Source organism: Corvus brachyrhynchos, unplaced genomic scaffold (assembly GCF_000691975.1).
Source record: "Corvus brachyrhynchos isolate BGI_N302 unplaced genomic scaffold, ASM69197v1 scaffold23, whole genome shotgun sequence".
In the NCBI taxonomy this organism is placed as follows: Eukaryota; Metazoa; Chordata; class Aves; order Passeriformes; family Corvidae; genus Corvus; species Corvus brachyrhynchos.
The window spans coordinates 8,584,919-8,610,717 of NW_008238983.1; the positions used below are offsets into that span (position 1 = coordinate 8,584,919).

General features: G+C 37.0%; 1 long non-coding RNA gene across 1 annotated transcript; it reads left to right on the plus strand.

The window, feature by feature from the left end:
• Window positions 1-650: 650 nt before the first annotated feature.
• Window positions 651-16,292, plus strand: LOC108447757. The gene is made up of 3 exons (XR_001863437.1): window positions 651-1,163; window positions 6,354-6,556; window positions 13,195-16,292. It is a non-coding gene; the product is annotated as an uncharacterized LOC108447757 (long non-coding RNA).
• Window positions 16,293-25,799: the final 9,507 nt, after the last annotated feature.

Below are 25,799 nucleotides of genomic sequence, written 5' to 3' on the forward strand. Positions count from 1 at the left end.
AGTGATTTTGTAATCATTGCAATATTTAACTAAGATGATGATGAATCACAAAAGAGTCCTTCTAAGGTTACTAAAAGCAGAAACAAACTCCAAATAATATTCTGCTGTTTCTGAAATATAGAACGTACTGTTGCATAATGAAAGAAGAATAAGGCTACATTTGGCACAGTGGCTGTTATGTATATGCACTGAAGAGTACACACTATTTTGAGATATCATGAGCATTTTCAGGTGCTACTGTTTTATAACTCTATAATTGCCACTTTTAAGTTTTGATTCTCAGTCAGTCATGTCATAGCTGAAAAAGGTCTATACAGACTCCATCACTTAAGCAATGATTTATGCTAGCTTTATCTTCAGTCAGTCAACTTCAAAAAGTTGAACTCCAATAACAAATTCTCATCTTCACCTACCTTTGATGAAAAAGAGATGGTCCACAAAATGAACTAAAGTAGCCATATTCACAAAGTAGATTCTACACTCTTAAGGATATGTGAGGTTGAGGGCACATTTAGTTAGACTTAAACTAATAAAAGGAGGGGGTAGGTAAATAAAGTGCTGAAAACAGCTTTATTTTCCATGGTAACAGCACAGTGCAGCTTCTGAGAATAGAATGCTGGAAGAAGAATGAAACACAGAAAAGAGAAAAACTGAGCAGCCAGGGTGAGGGTACTGGTATAGCAGTAACTCCTTGACATTTTTATTAATCTTGTCATCTTGAATCATGGAATTATAGTTATATAATTTTATGATGTTAATTTAAAAAAAGTCTTTTTGTTTGAACTTTGCAAAGATTTGTAGGAATGTCAGTGTTATTCAAAAAATCATAGCGAATTTTTATCTATCACTGCTTCATAATATACAGTGACAGAACATATTTTTTGACAAATATCCAGGATCTTTGAACTCAAACTCTCAAGTGTGATGATGTCATCACACAGTATCTTTTACTGGGTGAAGAATCAGAAGAATCAAGAATTTTTTTTCTTCTCTCTCTTTTTTTTTTGCTTCAAATACAGCTAAAATGTCTTCAGAAATGTTTTAATAAATGTAAGAAGTATCAAAGTTTCCACAGAGTGGAACAACTGGTAGGTTTCACTAAAGATTGCTGGCAAAAGCAAAGTGCTGAGATTGAAGAGGAGGCTGTGACTCAGGAGGACGTGGTAAGTTGTATGTCCCCTCTTATCTGTTTTCTTGTCTCACTAATTTACAGTTCGCTTAACTCACAATGGAAACCCCATTTTCCCTCATCCCCATCACCTTTAGATTCATGGATATTCCTTCTGTGTTCATCCTTGCCAACTCCCCATAACTTTTCACAGAGGGTTAGCACTTTCTGTTTCTAATGGAAGCTTCGTATGTGTTATTTTGGTTTCAGCAGTGCACTGTTGAGAGGGCCAGGTAACCTGCTAAAATCTGTCTGATACAGACAGAAATTTTGGAGTGTGTGTTTTTAAAGGTCATCAGGATGTGCAAGTTTGACAAACTGCAAGCAACTGAAGACTGACACCTGTCCTAATAATACCATATTTGAGTTGTGACCAATACATTATGAGATTCTGCACTGAACTTCATCTGTAGTCTATGTAAGAATGTAGTTAACTATATAGCTCAAATTCACCAGCTGGCATCTCTAAGTTATTCCCAAATGCTTCCTTAAATGCTTTATTGTACCTAAGAAGGAGACTTTTATTTTTTTGGATGTGGGAGGGAGACTTTCCACAGATAAATCAGTCTTTATCATCAGAGAGGAGATCAGTGATCACACATCACAGAGCAAACACATGGTTAGGGCATTTCTGTCATACTGAAGATGATACTGCTGCTGGTTTTAGTTTCACTGTCTGCAGCACATTTTTTCTTCACCTGTGACACTGTAAATGGCCAAGTACCTACTTATAAATTATTAAATCAATGACCTACAATGAGATAAACCTAACAGCACATTCGTTAGGAAAGGTCACCCAGTCTGTTATGATGAGCTGACTGGAAATAATAACTTCCTTAGTTATAGCCATTTTGACCTTTCAATTTTTCTCTCCATAACTATAGTTGCAAACAAATAAAATTTTAGACAAAATACTTTCAGGTGCTGATCCCTCTTATGATGAAGCCAATGTCCTTAGGAATACGACACTGATAATTTTCCACATCTGATTTCATTCTAATACTGCAGGATTTAGGGGGGTGAAAAAGTAGCCTGAGGCTTCCTAGATGAGACGCTACTGTCCTTTTCTAAGAATTACTATCTTGTTAATGTTAAGACTGCATTGTAATCCCATATCCACTAACAACACTTCAGTTAGAAATTTGGTTCTGGAAACGTCTGCAAGGGAGGGAGCTACCAGGTGCCTCTGAAACAGTTGTTTCCTGAATGTCCTCATTCTTTACCAAATCATCTGAAAATGAGATTTGGAGGTGTTTTCCTCAGTGCTCAGGCAACCTAGAGATGCAGGTACTGTTAAGACTGAAGGAAACATTCACGTTTCCATGCTTAAATACTTTTGATTCTGGTCCTACATCTCTGTCTCTGGTCAGTTTTATCTGGGTTTTGTTTGTTGTTATGCTACCGCTGACTGAAAAAAATAATATTGCTTCCCTATTTCCTAAATGTAACCACTCATAAGCCTTTTCCTTTTTATTACTGTAATTATTTGTGTTTTACATAATTCTATAATGATAGCTGACTTTGTATCTGATGTGCGATGTATTCTAATAGAAGTTAAGAGATGAATTGATGCAATGAATTTGAACAGCTAACAGTAGTTTCAAATTAAAAATTATGAGAAATTGTGACAAATGCATATAGTAATATCTTCTTATAATTGATACATTTATGGGTGATGCCCCTATTATGAGTGCTGAAGTGCATTCCAGGTGAATGTATTATCTTTTTCTTGAGCATCCGGTATCATAAGTTAATATTTCATAGAAGAAGATTAAAGATATTACAGCTGCTGAAACTAGTTTGGTTTTAAAACTTCAGGGCCAATTTTTTTTTAATTTGGGGTCATTCTGTTTTGGAACAATTCTTTGAAAAATTCATTCTCTTTTCTTCTTTTAAATTTTTTTTCCCGTGGTATATTAACCTCACTTTCAAAAGGAAACTATATGGGAAACTTATTTTTCTGGCTCTGAAATGGCTTTCTCCAGCAAAGAAGAAAGCTGAATTGCTGCTACCTCAATTGTATTCCTAACAGTATTTGATCTCAGATGATTTTTTAAGCACTTTGTAAATGAGATTCGTAGCAATGGTGTCCTCAACTACATTTCAAACTGCGCAGTGTTTAGGGGGAAATAGGTAATTGTTTTGTGAAAAAAGAAATGATGAAGAAGACTTTTTACAAGAATTGACAGTGAAAGGGATTTATTAGTGATCATTACTGACTGGGCCTGCTGAGATAAAAAGTGTGAAAAACCTTTATTATCTGCTAATTGTCTCACTTGGTTTTACATTGCAAAACCGTCATTTTACTTTTACATTGCATAAGATCAAATTCTAGGCATTCAGTTGCAAGATGTCCAGGCACTGTGTACATCAACATAGAGCTCTTTAAATTCCAACAGAACAACAGGGTTTATCAAAATTCTCTTCAATATACAGAAATAACAGAGATAGGAAAAAAGAAACTCATTTCCCTGGTCAAAAAGAAGGCAAGACTCCCTGAATCAAGAGCTTTATGGTTCTTCACATCTACTTAATAACAGCATTTTATGATTGTTTGAAAATAAGAGGAGGCTTTTCTGAGTAATGAGTCTAACTTTGGGTTGCTATTGAATAGAGTAATATGAAAAAATAATACATTACTATCTTGTAAGTTTTAATATTTCAAAGTTCAATAAATGCACAGTCCAGTCCTACTGTATGCAAAAAAAGTATTTTCTACAGGCTTAGAAACACTGATCGTATAAATTCAGAAAAAATAAAAATGCATGCAGTCTGCAAATATGTCTGTATAATGCAGTGTACAAGAAACATCATCTGCTCTACTTAAGATGCATGTGGTTGCAACTATTTCTTAGGCCTTTGGTGGAACAACCCTTGTGGATAAGTACTCAGCTGCAGAGGAGAACAACAGGACATGTTTGTATAACCCAGTGTTTTAATTTGCTTATTTAATTCTTTGTTTCTGTGTGATATCAAAGGGTTTATGTATAGTTAGTTTATAAATAGAAAAGGGAAGTTATCAATTTAAACTATTTTAAACTAAGAATTTCTTTTAAAAACTTCCTTTACAATGCAGCAGGTACTTCAGTGATACCCATTTGGCATCCAAAGCCAGAAAGGTGGGCTTTGTTCCTGTAGTGCTGACTGAGGGTTTAATGACGAAAACCGAATAGCTTATAGCTAGGAAGTTCCATAAATTTAATCTGAAATATTAGTAGAGAGTTTTTAGGGATAAAAAGTCCTTCTTTTTGCCACAAGTCATACTTTGCCTCTTCAGTGGGGCAGAGATCGGTATAGTGTAGTATAGTGGTTGGGACCAAAATACTCATTACTTATTTACCTTCTGTGAGATAAGAATTAGGAGAAAGCAAAGCAGGCACAAAACTTAAAAGAATATAAAGATGTTTATTAACAGACCTAAAAGGAAGGAAAAAAAATCATACCACACCTTCAGAACACTTCTCCTCCCCCCACCTTTATCTCTTCACCCACTGACAACGTAAAAAGACAACCCTTGAGATTTGCAGTCAGTTTACCACTTCTATAATAACCTTTTTCATTTCACTTAGGGAGAGGAGTCTGTCTTGCTCATGCTACGGAGACATCTCCACAAGAAGTTCTCTCATGGCTCAGTATTACAACGAGACAACCACCTGGGTTGGTTCTCTTGTCACATGTGAGAGTCCCTTCCCCTGACTTGCAGCTTTCCCCACAACTGCTTTCAAGGGTCCAATCTTGAGCTACTGGGGTACCATTTTAAAGTTGAGTTGTTCAGAAACAAAAGTTCTCTTCACCCATCTCTGGGAGCATCTTCATCTCTAGGAAAAGAGGCCCTCTCCCTTCCCTGGGAGAAAAAGGGTCCTCATCATCTTCATCTCTAGGACTATCTCTGGGAGCATCTCTAGGAACAGATGTCTTCTCCTTCCTATTTGGAGCAAGAGTCCTCATCACTTCCATCTCTCCCTGTTCAAACTTCTCATCAAATTACATCTGCTTCAGCATTTGCTTATTTCAGCACTTGAGGTGCTTTTGCTCACAAGTACAGTTTGAACGCTCCAACCCCCCGTGCTTTCATGAAATTACAACAGGTACTCTGATATATCATAGTCTATCACCACCATAGCTTTACAACAGAACTTCAGCTTCTAAGCATCTCCTCTTTCTCCTCCCTCAGAGTTTCAGGTCTTCTTTCTTTACTTAATGTCTGCAGGCTTCATCTATTCTGGAGGAAACTTACAGCACTAAAAGGGTTAATCTCACCTGGGCCCTGCAGCTGGAATTCTCTTATCGCTGTTGGTCACATGATCTTTGCCTGGCAGCGGTGCAGCTTCAGCTGAATCTTCGGCCGCACTGGAGAGGGGGTGGGGAGCCGGGCCGTGCCGTCTGCATGTAGCAGGGGTGTGGGGGTCCAGGGGTGGAACAGGGCCGCACGGCTCCAGGATGACTGTGTCCCGGCCCGGCCCCACTGGGCTGCACAGGCCCCCCCCACCTAGTTACCTGTCCCAAGGCCAGAAGCAAGAGAGAGCTTTCCCAGGGTTTGTTCATTCTTAAATGTGGACCATAGAGGCGTGTCAAAATTTTTAAGTGGCTTAAAAAATTGTCAATATTCAAACTAGCCAGTTGATAGGTTCTGTTAGATCATAGAGGAAACTGTAAGCACCTCTTTGCGAGAGAATCACTTCCATAGCTATGCTAATCCATGACACTGAGTGATACCTAGGACTTACGGTATTATACTTTAATTACTAGTGGCCATGCCAAGTCAGCAGAAGTCAACTCTGCTGATGGTGTGCCGTAATTCTTGTTGCCTCTGAGAAATGATATTGTAATGATCATTACCGGGTTGAAAAAAATTATCTGAGTGACTTTAATGGGTTGTTCCTACAGCTAAAAACTATCGGTCATTCATGCGCTTGGAATGAGAATGACAGCTGGTCTTCACCCTTTGTGTTTTGTAGCCGTTTCAGTCCTTTAAATGACAAATAATTGCAGGTTTGGGATATATTTTTTGTTCCCCAAATATTGCATCATATGAGCTTTTGGGATAATTGTACTCTTAATATGCAATTGTGACTGTTGAAAAATGAAAGGGAATTAAATGCAATTTCTAGTGAAGAAAAGCAAAGAGTAAGAAATTATATATTAGTCAAGAGAATGGTAGGAATGAAATTTTTTTTTCTTGCAGGGACTTAGAATGATATAACTGAATACACCTTTTGAACAAGTTTGTGTAAATGAGAGTGAGCTTAGAAATCTCTTTTAATTGATGATCTGTACATCTGGAATCCACTCCTGAAGGATAAACGTGCTGAAAAAATAATCGAAGTCTAATTCTGTACTGTTAGTTACGACTCCTCTTCATCTCCATGGACAGTTACAGTGTATTGGGTAAGTTATATAGAGGATTTTCCTGCCTATTTTTAAGTTTGTTTGAAGTGTCATATTTATAAGTTTTTCTTTAAAGACTGAAATTTTAGTTGGTTTTTCTATGGCAGTAACTCTAATAGTAACCAATGCTTCAGAGATACCAACAAACCTATATTTGAAGCGCCTCACTCTGTGAGGTGACATCTAATTTTTACCCTTCCCAATTTAATAGGACGTTAAGTTAAAATTATTGCAGTTTCTTGGAATACTCAACAGAAGAGTCTGGAACCTGATTTGGGAAAGTATTTAGTGTTCTGTGACACTTCACATTGAAAGTACATCCCAAATGCCCTTTGGCAGACTACAGCTTTCTAGCAACCACCCACATCAGCTGCCAGTCATCTGTGGAAAGCCTAATTAAAGTCTTGATGGCAAAAGTCAGAACAGCCAAATCCTGACTGCACTGTTTACTGTAAAAAGTTTCTTTATTCCTCAAATATTCTTCTCTGTCAGGATGACTGCACAACCCCCCACAGCTGAGGAAATAGGGCTTTTGGTAAGAAGGAAGTTCTGTCATTGTCGTCCTCATGTCACTATCTTGTGACTTGTTTCTCTCTTTTGCGCTTAATGCTTTGTCCAAATCAAGTCACTTTTCTAGGAAATCACAGAGGTTATTCTCTTTGCTGAAGCAATAATATTCCTCATTCACTTCATTTATTTTTTTCCCCCTGTCTCATGCCATTTCTGTGGAAAAGCCTGTCTGATCTATTTTTATCTTGCCTTTGGATCCCACTCAATTCTGTTCCCTTTTTCTCCCTCTTCATTTTTCAAGATTATTGTCTGTCTACCTTGTTGCAGGATCCTTTCTTTGTTATATCCTTTTTTTGTGAATTAAGTTAATCCATTTTTTGAAGTGTAATGAACACATTTGTGATAAGAGTTTATGCACAGGGAGCTGATCAAAGACAAAATTAACTGTCTCTGAAGGACAATCCTTATTACAGTCCTTAGCCAAATACCAATTTTCAGGTTTTTACGTCCGCATGTAAAACCTGGCTTTAGTTATTTAATGCCAGTTTCACTTCTGGCATGCTTAAAAGTAGCATTATGGTGGACTGCACTAAGCTGTGGACTAAAACTTTTGTTAATAGCTGGTAACTGTTGGTACATAGGGAAGAAGAAACATGAAAATAAACCTCAGCAAACAATTTAAGATGGAATTCTTGAATTGCCACACCTCTATGTGGCTTAAGAGGAGTTGAGTAGATCCATTTGTATTTAGCTTGAAAAGAGCAAAATGACTCCTGAGATGTCATATCCTCGAGGGCTGCTCCTGTACTTCTCATGAAGTTACAGAAAAGCTGGAAAGGTATCAGATAAGGGCTGTTCTTGCTTCAGTGTTCTCTTATTGTGGGTGATAACGAAGTCCTTTTTGAGCAGAGATTCTTTTTAAAGCACTTCTCTGACTTCTGATTTTTGGAGACCCCTTTCATTTTTACCTTGGTTTGTTTCTCATTTAAGACTGTAAATCATAAGAGTAGCATTAATCACCATTGGCTCTAATACCTGGAGATTATTCGTGTAAAGTGTATGACTTAACTGTCAAGACTCTAATGGAGCTGTGTAGTTCGAGGCTGTATTTCATAGAGTCATAGAATTGCTGTGGTTGGAAGGGACTTCTGCGGATCATCTTGTCCAAACCCCAAGCTCACCTAGAGTGGGTTACGCAGGAACATATCCAGGTGGATTTTGAATGTCTCCAGAGAGGGAGACTCCACGAACTCCCTGGGCAGCCTGTTCCAGTGTTTTGCCAACCTCAATGTAAAGAAACTCTTCCTCATGTTGAGATGGAACTTCTTGTATTTTAATTTATGGTCATTCCTCCTTATCCTGTGGCTGGGCATCACCAAAAAGAGTCTGGAAACATTCTCTTGGCACCAGCTTTTGAGATATTTGTATGCATTAATGGGATCCTCTCTCAGTCTTCTCTTCTCCAGACTAAACAGGCCAAGCTCCCTCAGTTTCTCCTCATAAGTGATGCTCCAGACCCCAACTCATCTTTGTGGCCTCTGCTGGACCCTTTCCAGTAACTCCTTGTATTTCTTGTGCTGAGGGGCCCAGAACCGGACACAGTATTCCAGATGTGGACTCACTAGGGCTGAGCAGAGGGGCAGGATCACCTCCCTCCAGCTGCTGGCCACACTCTTCCCAATGCACCCTAGGATACCATTGGCCCTCCTGGCCACAGGGGTGCTGCTGGCTCATGGCCAACTTGTCATCCACCAAGACCCCCAGATCCTTCTCCACAGAGCTGCTCTCCAGTAGGTCAGCCCCCAGCTTGTGCTGGTACTTGGGGTCATTCCTCCCCAGGTGCAGGACCCTGCACAACTTCATTAAGTTTCTGCGTGTCCAATTCTCCAGTCTATTCTGTCTGTCTCCATCCTATTTCTGTCTGTCTGGTTTGTTCAAGGATAGTATCAAACAGCAGTCTCCCTGGCTACCAACACAGCTTACAGTTCTGGGATTTTTCCCTTTCTTTCAAACAGCTTCATGCTTTGGATTTACGAAAATTTATAACCTAAGGGAACAATACTTCAAGGTTAATTCAGTCAGCCTTGACAATCCTCCTCCAGAAAAATTGTACATTAGCCTGTACAGGAACAGCTGTGATACGGCAGAAACATAAAATGCTGCACGTATTTCAGATACTGTATAAAATACTTGTATTTTTATTTTCTCTGCACCTTCCCACCTTCCTTGGGTGAACTGGTTCCCTTTGAAGCTTTTTTGGTTTTGGCATATTTGTTTTGGGTTTTTTTTTACCACACTGAAATTTAGCACCTGTAGGTATAGCATGATGGTGTGAAAACAAATTATTTAACATACCTGGAATCGTGCACATGCACAGGGAGAAATGAACTACTGTCAAATGACACTGACAGGATCTTGTGCCTTTTTTGTACTTAAAATGTGCTTGAACAGACTGTATTAATATCTGAGTTAATTGATAACACAAACTAGAAAGAATATTATCAACTCACAATTAATTTGTCTTCTAAGATGCCAGATACTGTAGCTAACTCTGCTCCTGATTCTGGGACTCGCTGAATTAATAGAGTTGTAAAGAGTTAGGAATGCAGTGTCCAAAATTACTTCCTTATTGCAATTTTTAGACAAGGGTGGAAAAATAATTAACATAGGTGCCTGTTTATGCCTATGAGTACAGAAAGCAGAGACAGAAAAAGCCTCAGAATACAACCTCTTAGGCTCAGGATATAAAATTTACTTTCTAACAAATTCTTTCTCCAAGTTGTTACGTGAAAAATTGGGTGATTTAGGTATAGGAATTTGCAGCTCTTTGAAATATGGCAAAAACAATCTTGTTGTTCAAAAGAGAAGACACCCATTGAAATGCCAGTGGCATGCAGAAGTAGGATTATATCAATCCTTAAACTTCTGACTAACATCTCTGAAGCCCTCTGCTTGTACAAATGGCAACTAGTGCAGTGGAGAATAAAATGTTTTCAATCCTTAAACTAAAATATAGCAATATCTCTGTGTAACCAGTGCTTTTAAAAGAAGACTTATTTTGCTTTACATTGCTGCTATAAGCACTCAAACTATGGCAAGGTAGTAACAATAATTTTTCAAAACACTTAAATTTTTTATATGTTTTCATCTGATTATATACTAAAATCATGTATTAGATGAAGCAGATCAACTCTAGCATAATTGTAGAATAGACTCACCTTGACATCTATTCTTACATTTTATTTGGACTGGGTATCTAGAGTGGTATTGTACAATGTAATGTATGAATCATTAGAACAGTGTGCATTATGACAAAAAAAAGGGATGCATATTTGTGTGATATTTCTCACCACAGTACTTCAGGTCTTCTTTAGAACTTGTTCAGAATCTTGGTTGAGGAAATATATCACAGATTGCTACAGCTGATGAAGTTATTATTGGTCATTTACAGTTTCTTTGACCAATTAACAGAAATATTGAAGTGACTTTCCTTTTGTCTTTATTCTGTTCTGTATATGAAGGGGAAAAAAACCTTTATAATTCTATAAAATGAGTATTTTATTTTGGTTATGGATAGTTTCCATGAGCCTTATTCTGCATGCAGGATAAATTTGAATATTCTTCACCTCTTGGTCAAAAACCTTGTTGAACATGAACATTATCCATTCAGTGAAGGGGTTAAGCTGTCAGCCAGATTGTATTTTGGATGTTTGCAGAGTCAGTGCTATAAAGGAGAACAAAATAAATCCCATAGGCTTAAATAGCAAAAATGTATTAGTGAGATGCAGAACTACTGACCTAAGTGAGCCTTTAATCAGACATCACAGAGTGCAGTATTATGGAAGAGAGTGTTGATTAGGGTAAACTGAAGTTAGGCATGGAGATTAAAGCTGGTCAAAAAAATTTTAGAATCTCAGAGACTGTGTGATAAGATGAAATGCAGTGGTTTCTAAGAGATGCATGTTCATGCCTCTGAGTTCCTGATTTTCTGTGACAAGGCCTCCCAGACCTGCATTTAGGCCCCTACTCATTTAAATTTCATACTACAGTCCCACCTACTGAGACAGCCAGCCCTATAGCTCCATCCAATCCACAGTTTCAACAGCTCAGGCTGTCAACCCTATCATATCCCCACAATTTTTCCATTTCCTCCCTTGATACATCAGAAAGTGCATAGCTTCAGGCTCTTGATGTCATGCATGTTTTCCACCTTCCATTTTTCTATTTGTACAGCCTGTCAGCTTTTTTCATCCTTTCAGTGAAGCGCAGTCACTGTTGATACCTTTGGGACCCTCTAGCACACACCCAAGTTTTGTGCTTTTTTGGGCTGATATCTGCCTCTGGATGTTGAAGCCAACCTCATACTAATCAGTCTTTGCATTCTATAAAGCTGTTTCGCTCAGGCTGTTGGTAGTTTGAATTTCTAGTGAAATCTATTTTGGGAATGTGTGACAGGCTTGATGTAATTTAAGGCTTAGAAATGTCTCCTACTCATTGAGAGTTCTGTCTGAACTTGCATGTTCATGTGTGCACTTGAAAATTATTAAAATGTTGGAGGTGGTTGTCCTCTACCATGACTCACTGCTGACTGGAGCTTTGAGCTGGTTCCCCTGTCCTCTTTCCTTCATGTATTTTTTACTTGTTGCAATGGTTGCCCCTGTTGCAGACGAGATGTGCTTTTAGATATGATGCCCTCTTGATGTTTCATGCTGAGTCTAAGAAACAGCAGTGCCACTAATTGTAATTTCTCTTTCTCTCCTACTGACTCCTCCTGATGATAAAAAAAAAAATGTTTCTTGGAGGTAGGCCAGTAGTGAAGCTGACAGTCCCAGAAGCCTCTTATTAATACTCCTTCAATGAATTTCCAGGCGTGGTGACCGCAATGCAGTAGAGCAGATTCTTTAGACAAGGTCAGACTGGTATTCAGCAGAATGCAAATGGAAATTGTAACTCAGCACAGACATATCTCACTCTGTCACATGTGCAGCCTGCTGACAAATTAATAACTCTTTCAGGATTTAAATGCAGATGTATTTCAAGGCTGTTCACTACTTTGGTGGCAACTATAATGTTCTTGGATATACCTACCATATACATTTTTTTTTCTTTATGAGGGGAATCACTGAGCAGGGAACAATTATAGCCTAACTTCTCATATCCCACTGAGTATTACAGCGGGTTGATGTTAGTTCACAGTGCTCTCTGCAAGCTGTCCATATATCAGTTGTTTGAAAGGGATCTCATGAGCTGCTGCATGCATGGGCAAAAGTTGTGTTTTCTTTCTACCTGTCTTACAAAGATGAGGTCACCATACCAGTGCCTGAAGCAGAAGAGTCATACTGAAGCATTCCATTCTGCCATCAGTTACCACTTCTGTCAGTTTTAGGAAGTTGTACTGGTGTTACTTCTGTCTGTCTCTGCTTCGATTCTATGAATCACAGTACCACAATACCCCATACAGTGGATCATATGTGTTTGTTGGGAGGTAGCATATGAGCCCGTGGCATGTATCAGATGCTGACTTAGAAATATTCTTACAATTCTTACAATTCTTAATGTGAAAAAAAGCTTCTTCAAGGAGATCTGGATGAGGGCTTACAGGTGGAAAAGAGGAAGATTTCCCAGTGTTGCTTGTCCCTCCCTTTATCTGTGGCAAAGATCTGCTTTCAGGGGCTGATCCAGAGAAGAAAGTGCAAAAATGTGTATGTAGAGGGACTTGTTCAAGATCTGTCAAGTGCAGGCATGTGCTCTGCAGCATCCACACATATATCTCCAATTACGTGTTGCAGGAGAGAGGGCTTTGCAGTAAAACTTGTAGTAGGGGGCCAGAGACTTGTCCAGAACAAAGGCTGGAAAGGAGACCCTTCACCCAGGTACTTGCAGACATAGTTCTTTCTCTGGTGGTGGTGATGGGGTAGCTACTCAAGATGAAGGGGGAAGCTAAGGAATTAGAAAAAGCCTGAACATGTCTGAAAAAACCTTGCGTTGGTGTTTGGCCCAGTGCTAGATTTCATTTTATTGGCCCAGTGCTAGATTTCATTTTATCAAATGTGGAAAGTTTTTCAAGGCTTGCAGAGCAAGATGTGGGTAGTGACTTCATGGTGTTGTCTACTACAAAATTTACCCAGCAGCAAAACAGAGGCCTCCAACTGAACACGGTCTGACCTGTTGAAGAGCTTGTTGCAGTACTCAGGGACTGGGCCAGGCACACCTGGAGCTCCAGAGGACAAGGGAGAATGAGGGAAGAAAATGTTGAGAAGACCAAGAACATACAAAAGTAAGAAGGAGCAGCTGAAGAGGAGAAAGATCTGAAAAGGTAAAAATGACAACTGGCCAGTAGCACGGTAAAAAATGAAATTAAACAGCAGAAAGAGGCACATGAGTCTTGGGCTTGGAAACATGCACTGAATCTCATGATTCTTGAGAGTTCTTTTAGTCTCTTTTTACACTAGATAAGGATGGGAAGGATTCAGCCTGGTACAAGGCAGGATTGGAAGGCAATGGATTGTTCCAGTCTCCTCTCTCCTCCTATCTGGGGAAATCTTGGAGTGAAATTTCTTATTTTCCATATGAAAACTTTACGTACAATGGATTTCTTTTTTTAATTTCAACTATATGTCAAGGAGTGGTGTAGCATGTGTCAAGTGAGGAAATTCTGAAATTAATCAGGTCCAATAAAAAACTGTAAGAGTAAATACTTATCCGTTAAACATGTTCTCCAAGAGATGAGACACAGATGTATGCCTGTGTCATGAGTTTCACATGTTGCAAATGTGCACAAAATTACATTCCTGATTCCAAATGATCTGAACTGATATTCATACTGTTGCAGTAGTAATGTTTTAATTTACTGTTGCATTATATTCCCAGAGAAAGTAGGAGCATATTTCAGAAAACAATAATATATAATAGATTGAAAATTATAGGACAGACATGACCTGCCTTGTTCATCTTCAAGTCAAAAATTATGCAGCTGTGAATTGATTAATTTGTCTTTATGACTACAGAAGTAATTTTGAGTGAGTGAGAAGTCTACACATACATGAGATCCCAATATAAGCATTTCTTAGAAGAAATCACAGAATCATGGAATATTTTGCTTTGGAAGGTGCTCACAAAGGTCATCTAGACCAATCATCCTGCAAGCAGCAGGGACATCTTCAACTGGATCAGGTTGCTCAGAGCCCAGTCCAACCTGACCTTAAATGTTTCCAGGGATGGGACCTCCACCAGCTTCCTGGGCAACATTTTCCAGTACTTCACCACCCTCAATATGAAAGATTTCTTCCTAATATCTAGCCTGAAATGACACCAAAGTTCTTGCTAAAATTTGACAATTTCAAGAAATGAAAAATGACTGTAAAAATTATGAACTGTTTAAATATGTAATGTAAGTTCAATATGCTAAAGTGCACTTTGGTTTTTACAGCTATGAAAGTTAAAAAAAAAATTATACTGAAATGTCTAAAGTGTGCTTCTAGTCTTTGAGAAGATGTTTGTCTGCAAGTCACATTTGGAGTATGTCTTACATTCAAGGTGAGTAATATTGAAAAATGAGGAGGTAGATTCTTAGTGAAAGAATACAAAAATCAGAATGCTGCTCAGTTCTCATGTCAATAGCTTTAGCCATCTAGTTGAAACAAGCCTAATGGCACTGGTGTATTTTTCTTAGATTAAAATGTAAGAACAAGCCAGGAAAAATAATTTTCTGTGTCTGCAGGATATTTTGTTCAGTTTGAAAATGACAATAATAAAATGAAAGCACACATAAATATCATTTACATAAAAAAGGCACAGTACTGTCTTTTCTTAAAATGTATGCATTCAAGTCCATTTTGCATGGAGTAAGTCTTATCTTGCTTTTACTGTTTTAGACTAGCATAGTTATTCAGGCCTATCAGTAATGTCATAAGTTTTGACAATGAACATAACTGTTGTCTTCTAAATTTTGAAGAACTGTCAAATTTTCCTTATCTTTTATTTTAAGAAACTAGGTCTTTATCAGTTAACAGAAAATAGCAAAGACATTCATGTTTTTTAGCTAGATTTCTACCACTCTTACAAGTTATATAGATTGAAAAGAAGTAATCTGATTTATTCTACTGAAGCAACACAATGTGAAATAATATCTTTTTTAAAAAGTTTTTTCTTCACTCTGTCATGAAGAATGGTAGGGGGAAGGTGCAAATAAATAAAAAAAATAAAAAGACCAAAATAAGAAACAATGCCTCAATTGCTACTCACTCTTGCAGTCATTGTAGAGAGATGTTATATTAAGAAATAGGAAGCTTGACAATGTTGATTAACTCTGTGAGTGCATATATAAGCACTATATATTGTTTACACTACAAAATCACATTAGCAGTTCACTTTCCACAAATTAAACTTTGCTTTCCAGCTAACTAATTATATGTATTATTTTGGCACCTTTGTAAGAAGAGAAGTGGAATATATGATGCTTCAAAAACTTTATTACTGAGTAATTTTGTGCCAAAACTAAAATGCACAACCATTCTTCTGAAAGTAAATTAGATGTGCTTTAACAAGAGAAAAATTCAGATAGGTCAATAATTATGGTCACATTTTCAGAGATTTTGGGAATTTTCTGGCCTAGAAAAGACATTGAAATTATAGATTCGGTGGGAGAGAATGGGAGTGGATCCTGCTTTTCGCTTGAACAGCAAAACAGATTCTGTGCAAACGTTAAATTAAAATGCATCCTACGTGTTTTGGGGAGGGGAGGCTTAAATGTGAGTGGAGAGAAATATGTAATCTAGCGTAGTAAAGAATAGGACACATTTTCATTTCTAAATTGTTTTTGCACTTCACAATGCTTAGCTAATATGCTGTCAATCAGAAAGATGTATCTTTTTCTGGAATTTTTTCACAGTTGCTGAAAAGTAAAGCATATATGTTCACCTTTAAGGTTTCTCTCCTTAAAGGGTCTAAGTGAACTCCTTTCCTCACAACACAGTAGGTCATAAAGTATTCCTAACAGAATATGTTACATGCTGCTGTTGTTCATCTTTCCATCTCTTCACATGAGATGCAGGGCAGGGTTTTCAACATGGCTGGTTAGCCTAAATTGTCCTTGCTGTACTCTTATGATTTGTATAGCAATTCACCTTAATTGTTTCCTTTTTTTAATAACTGAAGACATATTTGAAGGGGACTCTCTACTATGAATAATGTATACTAGAACAAGATTTTGCTTTGTCATTATATACATCTGACATTTGTTGACTATTTAATTTCTTTTAAAAATTTATCCAACACTTCAGAATAAATAAAAGCATTGAACAGATTCGAGTTGATTCTTGCTTCCTTCTTTTGTGTCCTAGACTTCATGTTTAAAATTGAGCTTTTATTAGAGATTTTTAGAGTGTCCAATAGAAATCAAGGCTTTAAACACATCAAATGTCCTTTGACTTCACATTCCACTTCACATTTCACTGCATTTAATTTTGGGGAGAAAACAGAAAACAACTTTGTACTTCAATTGGCACTATGAAAATAAAATCTTAAATTATTTGGGAGAGTATTGGTCAGGATCTACATGATATGTCAGAACCATATTGAAAACATTTGAAACAAAAAATGATTTTATTATGTGGTATATATTTTTACATCTTTTCACTTATCAACTGATTTTAAAGACCTGCTCAGTGATTGGGTTAAAAATTCTTTTGGTTTTAAAATATTGTTATGTGAAGTGATGTATTTGCAGAACTCTTGTTTGAAAGGTATAATTTAACCAAAAACTATATATAAAAAAATAAGTAGAAAGACCTGCAAAACTTTACCTCGTAAGAATCTTGGCACTATTTTTGGCTGAGTTCATGTATGTTTTTCACTGTTCAGTACTTGTACCTGACAATAACTGTGTGCTTTATTTGCTTCTACCAATTATTTCAAGTATTCAAAACTTTCTCTTTGCTTGGAACTAGTGAAGACTAGATAAGTCTCTTCCTGGCCAAGAAAATTCTCCTTTCAGGGGGCATTATGTCAATTATCCTTGGATTAAATGACATGTTCTGGGCTCAGTTAAACTGTGAGGGAAATAAGACTGTAAATGAAGTACTATTCCTTACTCCTGCTCAATACCTTATTAACATTTCAATTAAAAAAAGAAAATTCACCAGTTTATCATGGTCTGGTTCTGACTTTGAGTATTAGTGTTATGTTCTTATCAAACCTGTATCTTGTGAGAAAAGCAAGAGCATTTTTTCACTTAACAGAAAAGCTTTTTCAAAATTAAGAGTAGGTAATACGAATTCTTTTTTCTTTATTCAGGTAATGAGATGTCATTCTCAAAACCTGTACTATCTGTGAGAATTTGATGTTCAAGAACAATTAAAATTTATGAATCTGTGGTGTGATTCACTATGCAGTCTGTCTTTGGTGTGGTAAATGAAAAGCTTTTTCATAGATTTCAATTTTACTGTTGAATCTGACACTGTTGGATTTGTCTCTGTTTCTTTGGTCTTCTAGATCTATTAGCACCCCATGTTCTCACTCAAAATCTTGTGGTGCTCTGCTGTCTTCACAAGACAGTACCTTCAGTTTCCCAATAAGCATCTTTCAATCTGTAGTAATGACATCTTTTCTGGAGCTAGGACTCCAAAAGTTCTTTTTTTTTGTCATGGGCCAAGGTGATTGACTCAAATGCATGTTCAGTTTTCTGGTTTTGTCTTTCCCTTCATGAACTGATCTCTTTGATTCTGAAATCAATGAGGGACAATAACACTTAAAGCCAATTAAATTTTGTTAGTTTGATTGGGTTTTGGGTTTTGGTGATTTTTTTTGTTTGTTTGGTTTTTGTTTTGTTTTGTTTTTCCATGTAACATGCATAAATACAGTGTCTCTGGCATGTTTAGCATTCTTTTGCTAGCTGGAATGAGAGTTTCAAGGAAAGCATCACCACCCACTACTAGATTGTTTCTGTCTGGTTTTCCTCCATTGAGGATTTATTTTAATTTTAATACCATATGGTAAATTTCTACCCTGATTACTGGTACCAATCAATGTAGAACTTGGTATCCTGATTTCTGCCTTGAAGACAACCATAGTTTTCCTCCATGTCTTCGTTGTCTACCTTGGAAAGAGTCCCAAGTCTCCCAGGAGACAACTACTCCTGAGACTTTATTCTGGAGTATTAATGACTGGGAGAAAAAGCAAGTCTATTTCGCAGGTGGAATATGTTGAGAGGAAGTGAAGCAGCCCGCTGACCAATCTGATCTATATTCCTCTGAAGAGACTTTTCTCGAAAATTTGCTTTTCTGGGCTTCCTTCGCCTCATTCCAGACAACAAAAGTTGATTTATAGAACTTAAAATTTTTATTTTCATTTAGAGCTGGAGTTGATGTGCTTTATAGACTCATAAAGTAAGCAAAGCCAGGACAATTACTGGAAGTAATGGCAGTTATAAATTGACTTATTTGGGACTAGTGTAATAGTGGATTACTTTTATGTCACTGTTTAACAGTTAGGACAGCATGATAGACTTAACTATTTCTAAGCATATGTAGTGAGACAGAAGGTGAAGACGTACAAGGTTTTATGATAGCCATTAAAGGTTATGAGATTTTTGCACATTATATTTGTGACTTCAGTAATTCTCTTTACATTTGACTTGATTGCTGCATTTCTTGTTGCACAATATAAAGTGCAGGAAGCCAATGTAGGTTGTTGGTTGTTTTTTTTTTTTTTTGATGTGAACAACAGTAAAAATGTACCTACACATTTTCTTTTAAAAGGTTGGATTAAATGAAAGTGATGGAAGAAAATTTCCTTATAAGAATTTATTTTGTATGGTTTTGAAACTGACAGAAAATGTAGAATCTCATCCCCCAGCACTACGGTACTGAAATGTATATACTTCTGAAATATGATTATGTAGTCCAGTTGGTTTTCTAGAAAACCTGAGGACATTTGTTGCTTAAGCTTCTTTGTGCATATGTGGATATGAACATATTACAAAATATAAGATAATATGTTAACAAATATGATATCTCTTCGTGATTTACAGAAAGTAGTAAAAATAAACCATAGCGCTTGTGTCAGGCTCAAATACTAATAAATTTGAACACCCAAAAAAAATGTACTGAAGAACACTTGCTAGTCACCCATTTATAGGTTTGGGTTTCCATGATAGCTTTTCTGTGCTTTGTTTTGATGCTAATGAAATAAGTATGATGCTCTCAAGTGAGAGGGCATCCAAGTGAGAGGTGATAAAAGAGATTCAGCTGCACTGCAACGTGAATATAATTAAACATTAAGTTAGTATTTCAAAATATTTCCGTAGGCATGTTTCTAATCTTCAATTATGTGTAAATATTTGACTACACATTTATATTGAGCTTAAAATTAGAGCATAAATAACAGTTGATGCTTCTCCTTTAAAGTATTACAGGCCTAGATGCTTTTCTTAACACCATAAATATTTAAAACATATTTAATTATATATATTATGTGAAAACCATGTAGCATTTAGATAAAATTTATTTTTATACTTTTGGTAATTTGAATTTTACTACCTGCTGAGGGAAGAGAGCAGAAATCAAAATAACATAAATTTGCCTTAGGCATTTGAAGTGGAATACACTCTATGCAGATTTTAAACAGAAATATTATCTGTGAAGGTGTGTGTGTTCAGTTAACAACGGTTTACAAATGAAAAGGAGTAAGCTTTATTCCAAGATCAAAATGTCTTGGATGTCTAATATACCATTATGAAATGTAATGCACTACTTAGAAGCTAAGCTCTCACACTACAGTGCTACGAATTAGAAAAGCTGATTACATGACTCTATGGCATGTATTCTGAGATGACAGGTAGTCACTTATTTCAAAATAAAGCAGATTGGTTTTGACAATATTCTGTTGTAAACTTGCCCTATTCTGTGTTGTAACGAATCCCGAGGAATGCTGGGTCTTGCGTGGCAAGTTGCTCCTTGGAGAACTGTTTTCCAAGGTCTTTGAGAAAGAAGTAGCAGCTGTCAAACATCTCAAATGCCATTGTATTAGGTGCAGGGGCCAAGGTTTTGGTAGCAGTGGGAGCCTGTGGGAGCAGTGCATTGTTTCCCTCCATTGAACTTGAAGTGGTTCTTTTCTCTAACCTGTTGAGGTCCCCTGAATGGCTACAAACCCATGTGATGTGTTGGCAGCTTCTCCCAGTTCTGTGTCATCTGCAAAAGTGCTGAGGGTGCACTCCCTTCCCATCACGTGTGTCATTAATGAGGAGGTTAAACTGTGCTGGCCCCATTAAGGACTCCTGGAGCACATAACTAGTGACTGGCCTCCCGCTGGACTTTGTGCCACTGACATCCCCTTCTGGGCCTGGCAGTTCAGCCAGTTTCCTCACCATTCACTAATCTAATTTGTATTTGAACATTTTTTCAGTGAGCACTTTATAAGGGGCAGTGCTGCATGCCTTGCTGAAGTCAAGATAAACAATAGCAACTGCTCTACCCTCATGCAGCAGGCCAGGCCACCATTTGTTACACTGAAGAAGGCTAGGAGGCTGATCAAGCATCCTCTTGAGTTTTATTATTAATCTGTTGTGTCTGCTAGTGCAACTTCCTTCAATTTCTTTCTTCACATACATGGTTGGTTTTTTTTTTTTTTTTTTGGTGGAGATAGGAAGCCTTCTGAAACTGTTTTTTGTATTAGTACTGTTTTCTTGAGTCTTGGCTGAAATGATGAGCCCTTTGTGAGCAGCAGCGAGGCAGTTCCCACGCACGAGCGGAGCAACGCCAGCTTCAGTGTCAGCAGCGGAGCGAGACGTGGCGGGGCTTACAATGGAGATATTCTCTACCATGACTACGATTTTTAGCATATATACTGGTAGATTTCATTTTAGAAATAAAAATATTGAACACATAAAGGTTAACATAATTTTACTTTGCTAAAGCTAATGGAAATCAATGAAACTATGTAAACACCACTATACAGAGTCATAAATACCATTGAGTAAAAGTATGAATTCATAGACCTAATGGAAATAAATGAATGGATGGCAGCTTTAGTATTTTCCTGATAAAAGAAGGGATGGAGAGAGACATGCTTTGAAATCAAGTTTTGTAGCTATTTTGGTGCAATGTGGAGGTTGCAAGACAGTCACTTTATTTACTCTGGTTTCCAATGCATGGCTTCTTTAAAGTAAAGGAAAATAACTAAAATTGAAATGGGTGAATAACAAAATAAGAGATAATATTGGTCTCTTCAGGCTAGGACTGTTATCTAAACTTTTACTTTACTTTAACAAGGAAATTGTTCAGAAAAACATGAAAAAATAATATGCTAATCAATCTAATGATTCATTCATAGATTTAAAAAAAGAGAGAAAAAAGAAATGTTTGGCAAGTAACTGTTGCATGTTGTATAAATATAGAAGTGTTTCATCATAGCTGAAATATTTGTTATGATAGTTGGCCTTTCTGTCTCAAAATTATTTGCTTCTATCAGAACAAAATGGAGAGGAAATGAATACAATCAATCTTCCTTGTTGCAGTGGGGATCCTGCAACACGCATATATCAAACCAGGAGTCCCGTGGAAAGGAAATATATATGGACAGACAGATTCTTGATAGCTGTTTCAGAGATGTTTTATTTCTCCAGCCGCATGGCCGGGGCTGTGCTCCGGAACTGTTCCAGTCACGGGACCAAGGGTCCTTCTGCCCGCGCAGGGAACACAAACCAACCAATGGGAACGAGGCTGAGCAGGGGCAGGGAAACCCCGTGTCTGTGCCCTCAGGGCCCCTCTCCCAGGGCTACACGGCAGGGGAGGGACCCCAACACTTCCTCCTTCGTTGTGTGTGGAAAATAACAAGAACAGATAGGGAATGAAAAGTCACTCTTATAATATTATCAATACACGGGACTTGCTGCTTGTTATGTGTCTGATAGAAATACAGAAATGCGAGCAATTATCAAGTCCTACATTTTCTGTGATGAACCACAAGACTTTATCTTGAAGGGTTTTATAAGGATATATTCAAGTTAAAATTACCTGGAGTATTATTTCCTGCAAAATGGTGACGAGTCATATGAAACAATTAAGTCTTAAAGAACGTATAGGAGTATACTGTCCTATTAAGAATGACTGGAGACTGGATCAGAAATTCAGAATGAGAATAAACTGAATCATCTGCTCCAGCAGTGAAATGACCTTGCAATCAATAAGCTACTTATATGCCATTTTGCAACTAATCTTAAGGTGTAACAGATTTTTGCTCACTATGAACTTGAGCTGCCAAAATTATTTTCTAAAAATATTTTAATTTTTTTTTGTGCAGTGTATGTAGAATTTAGTAAATATATTTGAAAACAAATTCTTCAGATTTAAATTTGTCCATTTCATTTATCATCTTCCCAACTGCTGACTGGTTTTGTGTTACTTGCTGCTCCCTCATATGAGTTTATCCACTGGCCACTGTCATCAGCAAAATAACAAGAGTTCCCTCAACTGATCATAAATATATTGTGAAGTTCTTAAAGGAGATGCATCCATCCAATAATGCTTCCTTTTACTATATTTTTTTTTAATACAGAACATAGCAAAAACCCTGTGGCATATATGAAATTAATACATTGCAGAAAAATATGGTAATCTATGTACAATTAAATTTTAGGGTTGTCTTTCAACATTCAGACATGAGTTATAAAATCAAAGGGTCTCACAGGTGGCCCTGAAAATTGCAAATTGTTGCTTGAATATCGTGCTTCCCAGCTTTGGCCTTAAAATGATCACTGAATTCACTACAATGGAGATAACAGGTTGTGATGAGACTGAAAGTAAAATTTGTTTATGATTTTGGGAATAATTTACTCTCTTGGAAGGAAAAGAGACTAATAATTAATAAACTAGTATTTCATAGAAAAGGAAGTAGATTTTATGATGTATTGGAATATTAGAAGGGATGAAACTGCACAGTATATAAAGTTTGAGGTCTCACGGTGCACATTACCAAGTGTGGAAGCTCATCAGTTTTTAATAAGATAAATGAATTGAACTATAGGTGTAATATTAAATCCTAGGGTGGTGTTTGATTAGTTTGTGAAGGTGATTCTTTGATCTGCTCACCTGGAACCACAGGGGACTGAGAGAGAATTGCTTAGAGTGTTACTTAACTGTTTTTTAAAAAATGAGGGATCATTTGATGATTTTGATGATAGTCTTTCTACTATGCCCTAACACTTTAAATTGGTCACCTTAGGAGAACTGAGCTTTTTTTAATCCAGATAAAATGATTGTGTGGGGTTTTTAAACTTTTTAAAAAAATATTTATTTTTTATTTAGATGTTTTTGGAGTCACAAAGTAATCTCTGGGGGAAACTGAGAGATCAATTGACCCTGTGAAAGTGAAAGCCACATAAAAGAAAATTTCTCATTCTTCCATACAGCTAACAAAAGAAAACATGGAATACTAAAAACTCCTGCCCAACAGGATGTTAAAGACATGTTGGCTACCTCAATACTCCTGGCAGAATTTATCTACTATGTTTAAAAAGCTGTAGCATTTGGAGATATTACATTGCTATCTGATACCCAGGAATATCTTTCAGTGTTCCATATACTTTAGAGTTAGTGTAAATACATATACATATATATATGTATATATAATTTTATGCTAAATCCTGAAGAATTAACATCTAATCTTGACTGTCTTTTGTCTTCTTGACTAAAGAAGATGCTTACATAATTTTGGGGTTTTTTTGACAGTTTAAAATTTCTGAACTTTTTCTTACATGCCCATCTTTTCCATGTAATGCACAGAGCAGGACACAGTACTTCAGCTGGAAACTTACCGATAGTAAGCAGTATGAAAGATTATGCAAGAGTTGAGGCATTCATACACTTCATCTGATGCTTTTTCTCATTGAAGGAAAAGCATAGTAGTCTGGGTAGGTTTTAAACATGTTTGTTTAAGGCAAAGCCATCATTAAAGTGTCATTGATGAAAATGTTGTTATGTTTAAAAATTAGTTTTATGTTAAAAAGAAATCACTTTTCAAAAGTTTCTATTCTATTTGCTTTCAGTTGGGTTGGTTTTTAGTTACTAGGAAAAATGTGTTGATAAAATGAAGAAAAGTAGAAATGTGAATAAAGAACCTACATGTACTATAAAAAGAGTTCTAATTATTGAGTAATAAAAATGTCTTGTGCTTGTCTACTTCATTACTGTAGTCTCTAAGTAGGACTAGACATGTGGATTTTGGTAGCTTAAGCAGTAATGTTTGTTCATGGTGGTCAAGTATAAGAAAGGAGGATTAAATCATCCAGATTCTTATGTCATTCATACTTGTCATTAACTTGAAAGCTTAGGAAATATTTAACCTAGGATTGGAAAGTAATTTTTCCAAATGAATGCACAAGACCTTTGTATGGCAAAGAAGTACAAAAAAGGTTAGTATGATTAGAGCACATGTTTCTGAGATGGAAGCCATAGGCCTGTTCAGGTACACCTTGCAGTCCCTCCAAAGTATCCATGGAATGCCAATAGTTCTCCTGAAAGATCAGGTAAAGGAATTTCTCCTGACAAGTGTACTTGAGTTCCAACCCCACAATTTATAGGCTGGTGATACAAAAATGTACTTACTTTTGTGTCGTGGTTATGTGTAAATTGTGGAAGAGCAGGGTAGGACAATGTGGTAGAAGGAATGGTAATTTGCGTGATGGCATCTAGGAAAAAATGCTCATTTCTCTTCCAGAAAGCTCATAGTAAGTCCCTTTTTCCAAAGTTTCTTACAATATGCTGTTAAAAAGTATAGAGGAAAATCTTTAAGAAATTTATAAATGTTTCCTTTTTTCTTTATTTGGAGAGGGTTTTGAGAAGAGAAGAGATTGCGATGTGGACAGGGGATCTTGTTGCAGTCTTTTGGGAGAAAAAATGCCCAAAAGCACACTTTAAATTTCAGAATCTGGTTCAGACTAGTTATCCATTTCCTTCTGCATTTGAAAAGTTGAATTAGAAGTACTTATTTGAATAGTGTCATTTTTATATTTGATTGCTATAAAATTTAGTAGACTACTGCTGATGAGTCATTTAAATGGTGGCAATTACATTAAATGTGTGTGTTAGAATCAGTAAAGCAACTGATTGCATTATTATTGTCTAAATTTGTAAATAATGTTATCCTCACAATTGAATTTTTAATGGTAATTTCTGTTATCTTTCTGATTTCCCCACATAATTTGGAGTCTCTGCTACAGGCAAAAAATATAAATCTAAATGTCTAACTGTCCCGGTTTGAGACAAGTTTGGAGGAACATCCAAATTTGAATGTCCTCTGATAGAAGCCAGCCCCTCCCCCACCAGGTTCGGGAAAAATTTTCCTCTGAGGAAAGTGAAGGAAAAAACCTATTTATTTAACAAACACACCGGAAAAGAATACTAATGCTAAATAATAAAACCTCTTGCTGTGGAGAGTAACCTGGGAAGATTTTAGAGTCCTTTCTTTGGGTATGGTCTCTCTCTCTCTCCTTTTCGGAGCTGGGTTGGCCTGGGACCCCTCTGGGCCTCAGCGGAAAGTTCTGAACAGTTCCAGAAGAGAAGAAGTCGAAGTCCCAGGGGAAAAAACATTAGCTCTCCATCTCTGTTCGGAGAAACGGAGCTGAAAGCTGGCTGAAAAGCAGCAAAGGGCGTTTCCTCCGTGCTTGCCGCCTCAGAAGCATGCAGAGAGATAGAGTGACCTTGGAGCACAAACTGCTTAGAAAAATGTGTCTTTAACA